At 39.1% G+C, this 10,000-nt stretch overlaps 1 protein-coding gene across 8 annotated transcripts in view; it reads left to right on the top strand.

Annotated features, from left to right (window-relative positions):
* LOC106875841 (phosphatidylinositol-3,5-bisphosphate 3-phosphatase MTMR4) overlaps positions 1–10,000 on the top strand; it is a 113,614-nt gene that overhangs the window by 1,227 nt on the left and 102,387 nt on the right. The gene's annotated exons all lie outside the window — the stretch shown is intronic.

Here is a 10,000-nt window from a genome sequence, read left to right as displayed (position 1 = left end):
ACGTGTGTATATATACACACACTCACATTATGTATGTGTTTGTCCGCCTTCTATAGTTTAAACAATTTTCAGCGGAATTTCTCCCGTAAAAGAAGGACCCTCGTCAATTTCGTTCCTTCGCATTCTTCGTTGCAGAGTTTTTGGTCCTTTGGCATTCGCTTTTTGTGTGTGTGACTCTTTCTTCTTTTTATTGTGCCCCCCCCTCCAACTTCCAAATTGCTTCCTTTTATTTTTCAGGATGTTAATACGTTATACATTATATACAGATATAAAGACAACAAAATTCTGGAACCCTCGAATCTACAGACCAAGACACAGTGAGCGATGTAGATACCATGCGTAGGTGCACCATCGTCTTTGAGGTTAGCATGCACCTGTATGTCTGTCTCTCGTAGTCACAGACATTACTAAATATCTAAGCAGGGATAGTTAAAATGTATTTTCAAAAATTCATCTTTCAAATATTGCCAAACGTTTGTCTTATTCATTCATTCGTTTATTCGGCGTGTATAGCTTATTATTCACAACATTACTAACGAAGAATTTACTGGAAAATATTAAATGAACTTGGTTTAAATTGTATTTTGTGGGGGTGGCATTCGATTTCTTACACGGCTTGCTTCCCTGTAATACCCGAGATGCTATTCGGAGCTTTTGCTTGGAAATTCTTGTTATTTAAAAACGAAAAATAAACCCAACCCTAACAAATAAACTGTTACAATCAGTTCTTTTTGCATTGAGGCCTTTATCCATTTGTTGGTCAACCCGAATCTCTGTGCTATATATATATATATATAAAGTACGTGTGAATTGATTTTTCTTGTCATAGAAACAAATAACACTAAAAACCTCGTGTGCCAATCACAATTGGCATTCAGAACCGGGTGTGTCGCCAGTAGAACCGGGTGGATGCTGCAAACATCAAACTCAAATGTCTTCACAGAAAAGATAAAACGGAGTTTCATTCATTTGTTAATTTTGAAAGCTTAATGTTATATTTTACATAATTTTTTTAAAAATCCATTTGAATTTTATTTTCTAAATCGATGAAACGATGTATGTGTGTGTGTGTTTGCGGCTTGGATCGAGCTGTTGTTCCCAGTTCTGTGATCCAAGATAAACCATTCCTCCCGATTCCGTCTATTTTTAGACATAGTGTACCTAGGTCTACATCTTCCAACGTGTCATTCCTTCCAAATCAACGAAGGTGGTGTTAATTTGAGCACGATTTAGCTGCTATTTTTGGCATTAAAGCTACACGGTTGTCGCCACAGTCCGTCCGTTCGTTCCTGTATATATAATATTCTAAAGATATTCACAGACTATTATTATTATCATCATCATCATCATCTAGAGAATGGCTGCAAATTACCCAGAAAAATCTTTTAAAAAAAAAATTTTTTTTTTTTAGTTTTATAGTTTCGCAATTTTCTTTCCGTGAAGGAAGGATGATTAAATAGGAATGGAAATGGTTCCATTATAAAAGTAAAAACGAATCTAGGAATAACGAGGAACATAATATCTATCTATATATAATGTGTGTGTAGGTCATATTTTCACGTTCGCTGAATATAGACGGCATTGTCTGTTTTATGATCTGCTATGGCGGTTACAACGATGATGATGATGATGATTAGCAATACCACAGTAGGTCTTTGCACCTAAATACTCTCATTTATCGATCTTTAAGCTAAGCATGGTATTTATTTATCTCTGCTCTGACGTCGGTCTCTTTCTGGCTTTTCCTCTTGCCTTCTCACTGACTTCAGTTTTTCTTTCACTTTCTCTTCCGTACATTACATAAATATATATATATATCACGCACACATTTACAAACCCACAAACATGCGCACATACACATCTCGATAGATAGATATCATTTTTTTTTCCCACCCTTTAATGTCCATTTTCTCATGCTTACCTAAGTCAGGTGGATCTTCTTCTCGAAGACAGTGCCATGCCACCTCTTGTGGTCACCCGTCACCCCCCCCCCCAAATCAGCTTTCGTCACTTCCTCCCATGTGTTTTGTTTTATTTTTTTTCCCCTGTCTGCTTCTTTTACAGGTTCCTTCTTCCATTTCTATCGTTTGGCACCTACGTTTGCCACTCAACTCTCTCATACTCCATGCTTATCACATGTCTCTACTAACAACGCAGTCTCGTTTCTAGCACACACGACATCCAATTTCCTCTGGTGCCAAACTTCTCGCTTTCACCTTATTTCTGCCCAGTCGTTTGTCTACATTAACATCACACATCCAGTATTTGTTGCTGCTTGATTTTATTTCTGTAAAATCTTTCCCATATCCTCAGCATTTCACGTCCCCGTTTTCCTCCCAAACACCCACAACACCTCCTGCATCAGCATCATACAGTTAGGCTTTTACCGAGACAAAGACAGAGAGAGAGAGAGGATGCTTTTGCTTCCTAAACTCTCCCCTCTCTATCCCAAACTCTGGCGACCCAGCTTTCAGCCCGTCAAGGTGAGGGCAAATCGCTTCATGGTTAAGACGTTTGGGTTACAATTGTTAGGTTGTGAGTTCGATTCCTGGTAGCACTTTCTGCCCTTGACCAAGACACTTTCTTTCACACTACTCCACTCGTCTGGCAAAAGTGAGTTGGACCCATAATTCAAAGGGCCAGCCTTGTCACGTTCTGTGTCGCACTGAAATCTCTCTGAGAACTACAATAAGGGCATGCATGTCTCAGGAGCACTCAACCACTTGCATGTTAATTTCACAGGCAGGCTGTTCTGTTGATTGGATCAGCTGAAATCCTTGTCGTCATAGAGTGCAAGCTGCTCAGGGCAGCCTTTGAGTTTACCCCCTAACCCTGAGCCCCCTTCTCCTGTCTCCTACAAAATGTGCCGAGTACCACTTTCTGTTGTTTGCCACCCATTTGACTCTGTGTGTGAGTGTGTGTGGTGTTGATAGCGGTGGTATTGGTAGTAGCGATGGCAGTGGTGTGTGTGCGTGTGTTTCTATAATAAAATTGATTTCAAATCTTAGCACAAGGCCAGCAAATACGAGGGAGAGGGTTTGTTGATGACGTCAACCCCAGTGATCAACTGGTATTTGATTTATCAACCCTGAAAGGATGATCCATTAATCCTGCTGCATTTCACACAGAATTTTTAGTTCTGCAAAGTTGACTTACATTTTTTTTTACTGTAAAGTTGAGCCTGAAAACTTTGACATGTTTGACAGAATAGACTGTCGAAATACTCTGTGATGGTAGCTGAGTTGCCTTGAAATAAACTTAATTGTATTGAGTCATCAGAAAATATCCCTGAAGTAGGCCAGCTTTCAGCCTCCCTTTAGTTATCAGAAAGTTCGTCTGCAAACACAATGGTGGTTTTTATTCTCTCAATACTTCTTTCGTGATTGCACATTATTTCCTGAAAGTCCTCTTACTTCTGTGAAGAATAAAAGTGCCTTTTATTTTCTGTATTTAATTCTTGACACAACAAATGCAGCATCCTTGGGTTCATTGAATCGAAGTAGAATTTGAACTCAGAACATGAAGACAAAATGTCGCTAAACATTTTGCCTGGCTGGAGCAGTTTGAATGGCTGATGATGCCTCATCCACCATATTCGCTGGACATTGTCCCATCTGATTATCATTTATTCTGCAGTCTTCAAAATCATTTGGACAGAAAAAATATGAATTCTGTAGACGAGGTCAGGACAGTACTGGGGAAGTATTTTTCGTCATGGACAAGTGAATTTTGGAAGAGGGGCCTTGCAAGTCTACCAGATAGATGGAAGAGCATTGTAGAAAATTAAGGAGAGAATATTTTAGATTAAAAAAAAGAACTTTGTTTATCTTAATTTTGAAAATGGACAAAGTATATAAAAACCGCATTATTTATGGGATGACCCAATATATATATATGTGTGTGTGTGTTATCTTTATGTGGTAATTGAACACTGTATGTACATTATATACACAAGTGTATGTGTATTTGTATGTGTGTATATATGTGTGTGTATGTTGCATTGTATCTCAACTGTAGCAATGAAGGTGGAATACGCCACAAATGACTGGATAAGAAATCTAATCTGTCTGCTTCTTATTGGTGAGTTACTGACATTAAAATATATTAAATGAGATTGTTTTTAATGTCATTAACCTGTATTAAGGAAACCTATAGATTAAGACCACTACTGCTACTTTAGCCCGGACGTTTGATTGGCTGGCTGACTTTCACTTTCCAGTACTCAATATACACAGTTTAAAATGCCAGCATGACTGTGTAGTAAGAAGTTTGCTTATCAATCATGTGGTTTGGGGTTCAGTCCTATTGTGTGGCACCTTGGGCAGGTGTCTTCTTCTATAGTCTTGGTGCCAGCTTAAAGAATTGTCAGTGGATTTGGTAGAAGCAAACTGGTAGACAGAAACTGCCCGTCTGTGTGTGTGTGTGCATGTGTGCATATGTGTGTGTGTGTGTCTCATTCTCTTGACATCATGTGATAGTTGTAAAACAATGTCAACACTAAAACACACACCTCTTCCCTTATGCCATAATCCTGACCTAGCATACAGACCCAGTGCCCTCCCTCCTTGGGTTTGTTGATTTGCTATCTTCACGGGGGCCTCAGTAGTGTTGGTGCTACATAAATAGTACCCAGTACAGTGTTTAGTTTGGGCTCTATAAGTTCTGAGTTCAAGCCCTGTCAAGGTCAGTTTGCTTTCCATTCTTGCAGGGGGTCGATAAGATGGTCAGCCAAGTGCTGATTGAATCAACCGGTTTTCTTGGACGTATATTTGTGGCCATTTGCCAAAGTTTGGAAAATCAATAATAATAATAGTTATGATGGTGATGACAGCAATAATAATAATAATAATAATAATAATAATGGCTTTGAAATTTTGGGGTTTGACGTTAGGAAGTGCATCCAGCCATAGAAACCATGTCAAAAAAGACACTGGTGTATGATGGAGTCCCCCTCCTCATTGGCTATTCAACAAACCGTCCAACCCATACCAGCATGGAACATGGACATTAAATGATGACGGTGATGATGATGATGATGATGTTATATATATATATATACACACACTTTGGTGAAACTTGTTTGGCAAGTGATTTCATCTGCAATTGCGAATTGATAATAAAATAGTTGCATCACAGTTGTCATAGCAACAATTAAAAACACACAGACACGCATAAATATATTTGCATATACTCATATATATACACACAGACTTAGATACATACATACATACATACATGCATACACACATTGTTTTAGTCACTTTTACATTATTATTATTATTATTAAAAGGTGGGTGAATGTAGTGCAAATGGCAACTTAGCGATTTGGCAAAAGAGACTGATAGAATAAGTACTAGGCTTACCAAGAATAAGTCCTGACATCGATTTGTTTGACTAAAGTCAAGTAACTGAAACAAGTAAAAGAATATATATATATATATATATATATATATATATATATATATATATGACAGGCTTCTTTCAGTTTCTGTCTACCAAATCCACTCACAAGGTTTTGGTCGGCCTGAGGCTATAGCAAGAAGACACTTATCCAAGATGCCATGCAGAGGGTTTGAACACAAGACCACACATTAGGAAGCAAGCTTTTTAACCACTCAGCCACCCACCTGAGAGAGGGGGGGGAGATGTAAGATAGAATTTTAGGTCTGGTTTTTTTGTTTTTTTTTTAATATTCTAACAACCCAAATATTATCTTCGCTGTGTAATGTCATACTTACAACTACAACTACAACACCACGTTTTCGTCAATGGGACTAAAAAAAAAGGAGACTGACCTCACTGATATCAGCACTCTTCTCTTATCGTTTCATCAATGGGCTCGTTAGTGATTAATTATTTAACACACATTGCCAAGGCTTGCACTGTTATGTCGATGAGAACCAACCGATTCAGTTCTGCCTGTCCGTGTATGCTATATATAGCTGGAAGTTTCTATATTTCCCACCTTTCTCTCTCTCTGTCTTTGGTCTTTGGTCAGAAACAAGAGTTAATTGATCTCTGATGAAGTAATGTCTACTGAAACTGTTCAAATGAATCTGGCTTCTCTCAATACAGACAGAAAAAATGTGGCTTAATTATGGCAGCAACTTTTTGGTTAGATTCAAAATGTTTACCTTATATCTCTCTACAGGCGTGGCTCTATGGTAAGAAACTTGCTTCCTAGCCACATGGTTCCAGGTTCAGTTCCACTGCATGGCACCTTGGGCAAGTCTCTTCTGCTATAACCTCAGGCCGACAAAAACCTTGTAAGTGGATTTGGTAGATGGAAACTGAAAGAAGCCCATCGTATATATATATATATATATATATATATATATATATATATATATATATATATCCCAAAAATGGAACAAGAATGTAACAAACGACAATAAAACATCTGGACAGATAGACGATACGAAGACAGACAGGAAAAAGAACAAAATGACAAACAGGGCAACACAAAGACGGGCCATTTGTGGCCTTCTCTCATCAGTCAAGTTTCCATATATCGTTGCCAGTATTGCTTGACTGGCCTTCGTGCAGGTGACATGTAAAATCACCTACTACACTCTCTGAGTGGTTGGTGTTAGGAAGGGCATCCAGCTGTAGAAACTCTGCCAAATTTAGATTGGAGCCTGGTGTTGCCATCCGGTTTCACCAGTCCTCAGTCAAGTCGTCCAACCCATGCTAGCATGGAAAGCGGACGTTAAACGATGATGATGATGATGATGATATATGTATATATATATATATATATATATATATATATATACATACACACCCACACATTTCTTCACCTGTGCTTGAGGTGTTGTGACTTGTCTCTACCATAAAACCAGATGTGTTTACATGGTAACAGACTTCACTCTGCCTGTTGCCTGTCAATAAATTTATATTTATATAAACCTGTTCATCATTTGACCACTGGTCAACAATATATCTACACCAACTAGTATTGACTTATTCAGACTTGACCATCTCTCTTTCTCTCTCTCTCTTCTCTCCCCCATCTCTCTCTCTCTTCTCTCCCCCATCTCTCTCTCTCTTCTCTCCCCCATCTCTCTCTCTCTTCTCTCCCCCATCTCTCTCTCTCTTCTCTCCCCCATCTCTCTCTCTCTAAACTTCTTAATCTTGTGTCCAGCAAAGCCTTTTTGTTTTTTGCAAATCACATGATGTTATAAATCCTCTTTCTTTTTCTTTCCTCTTTCTTTTTCTTTCCTCTTCTTTTTCTTCTTCTTTTGTACCTTCTCCTCCTCCTCCTTCTTTTCATCATGTGATATAGCTTTGCTTTACTTATTTATTTATTTGTTACACACACACACACACACGCATGCGCACACACACAGTTTTTGATGGTTGAACTTGAAGTTTCTAGATTTTTATTACGTAAACAAGGAGTGGCTGTGTGGTAAGAAGCTTGCTTCCCAGCCACATTATTCCGGGTTCAGTTCCACTGCATGGCACCTTGGGAGAGGTGTTCTCTGTTATAGCCTCAGGCCGACCAAAACTTTGTGAATGGCTTTGTGTAGATGGAAACCGAAAGAAGCCTGTCATATATATGTGTGTATTTGTGTGTGTGTGAGTGTGTGTGTGTGTGTGTGTGTGTGTGTGTGTTCCCCCCACCACCACCACCACCACCACAATTGAATTTTAACAAGAGAGGATGGAATGAACAAGTTTTATTACAAATCATATTTGTACTAAACCCTATTCATTCTATCTCTCATTAAAATTTGTGTGTGTGTGTGTGTGTATCGCTCAGTGGTTAGAGCATCAAGCTTACGATCGTGAGGTTGTGAGTTCGATTCCTGGACTGGGCTGCGTGCTGTGTTCTTGAGCAAGACACTTTATTTCACGTCGCTCCAGTTCACTCAGCTGTAGGAGTGAGTTGCGAATAAGAGACAGGATGATGGTCTGTTGTAATTGGAACATCTGTCGATCATAGACCTACTCAAGTTAATCATCTCTGACCTAGGGCTACACATAAGCACTTGGCTTTGTGGTGGAGGGGGCGGGAGGTGTGATCAAATGGTGTTCTTACCTGCAATTATTGAACAACTTGGCCAAATGCCAATGTTAAGTAAGACATTCTCTCTCTTTCTTCCCTCTCTTTCCTTCTCTCTCTCTCTTTCTCCCCTCTCTTTCTTTCTCTGTCTGTCTGTCTCTTTCTCTCACTTGTTCTCTCTCTCTCTCTCTTTCTCTTTCTATATGTTTCTCTTCCTCCTCTCTCTCTTTCTCCCCCCCTCTCTCTAATCTTAACTCTATTTAATAGGTCATTTACTCGTTAGCTTTAAGCTACACTAATTTAAGAATCATTTACCTGTTTCTGCTTAATTAATACCAAGTGACGTTCAACGGAGTAACGTGTTGTCGTTGTTGCTGTTGTTGTTGTTGTTGTATAGCTCCTGGGTCAGCCTTGATCCGGCAGAGCTACAATCAAATGTGTTCTGGTTGTGACCTTCTCTTCGCTAATTCACTTATGTTGCTGTTTAGCCCCAGGTCAGTCCTTCTCAGGGAGTAGACCTACAATGAAAGGCAATCCAGTTGTGCCCATCCTATCGTTTAGCCCTGATCCAGCAAACATGTGATAAACTGCAATCCAACTGAAGCCCATCGCATATGTGTGTGTGTGTGTGAGTGTGTATATCTTTGTGTCTGTGTTTGCCCCCCACCACTGCCTGACAACTAGTGTTGGTGTGTTTACATCCCCTGTAACTTAGCGGTTCAGCAAAAAAGACTGATAGAATAAAAGTTTTGGGGTTGATTTATTTGACTGAAAAATTCTTCAATGTGGTGCTCCAGCATAGCGACAGTCTAATGACTTAAACAAGTAAAAATAGAAAAAACAAAATGATAAAGATATGACAGGCTTCTTTCAGTTTCCGTCTACCAAATCCACTCACAAAGCTTTGGTCGGCCCAAGGCTATAGCAGAAGACACTTGCCCAAGGTGCCACTCAGTGGGACTGAACCCGGAACCATGTGGCTGGTAAGCAAGCTTCTGTACCCCAGCACCACATCCATGTATGTATCATCCCAATTGCATGGTAAACATTTTGTTGCTACGGTGAATGGCATCAACATCTTTCATATTGCGTAGCTGTTGGCTGTTGGCTGAGTGGGTTTGTTTCTATGAGGTCATGTTTGTGTGTGTGTGTGTGTGTTATGTATGTGTGTGTGTGTGTGTGTTATGTATGTGTGTGTGTATTATGTATGTATGTTTGTGTTATGTATATGTGTGTGTTATGTATGTATGTATGTATGTATGTGTGTGTTATGTATGTGTGTGTATGTATGTATGTGTGTGTATGTATGTGTGTGTATGTACATATGTTGTATATACATTTGTATGTATGTACATATGTTGTATATACATTTGTATGTATGTACATATGTTGTATATACATTTGTATGTATGTACATACGTATGTATAGAGGTTTGAATGTACCTACTTATGTATGTAGGTTTGTATGTATGTATATACAATATCATGTATGTATGTATGTGTGTCTGTCTGTCTGTCTGTCTGTCTGTGTGTCTTCCACGGTTGGCCTTGTGCATTGATGCTGTAATCTAATCTGCAGAATCTCTGCCTTCTCTGCTCTCCAAATTTACCATTTCTTCTCTCCATTTTCCGTGTCATTGTACGAAGCTGCACTTTTGTCGCTTGTTCCAGATACATTATCGCACAGTCTTTTACTCGTTCCAGTCATTGAACTGTGACCATGCTGGAGCACTGCTTTGAAGTGTTCAAGTCAAAGGAATCGACCGCAAAGATTAATTTTTTTTTTATTTTTTTATTTTTTTTTTTTAGTATCAGTAGATTTATTGTAATTTGGTTGTTTGTTTGGCAATTGCTGGCTTGTGGTCTTGGGTTTGGTCTCAGTGTGCGGCGCCTTGGGTGAGTGTACTCCATGGTAGCCCTGGGCTGACTAAAGCCTTGTGAGTGTATATGGTAGATGGAAACTGAAAGAAGCCTGTGTGTATCTGTGTTTAT

This window comes from Octopus bimaculoides, chromosome 26 (assembly GCF_046866305.1).
Source record: "Octopus bimaculoides isolate indiv1 chromosome 26, ASM4686630v1, whole genome shotgun sequence".
Taxonomy (NCBI): Eukaryota; Metazoa; Mollusca; class Cephalopoda; order Octopoda; family Octopodidae; genus Octopus; species Octopus bimaculoides.
This window is presented reverse-complemented; position numbering and strand designations above follow the sequence as displayed.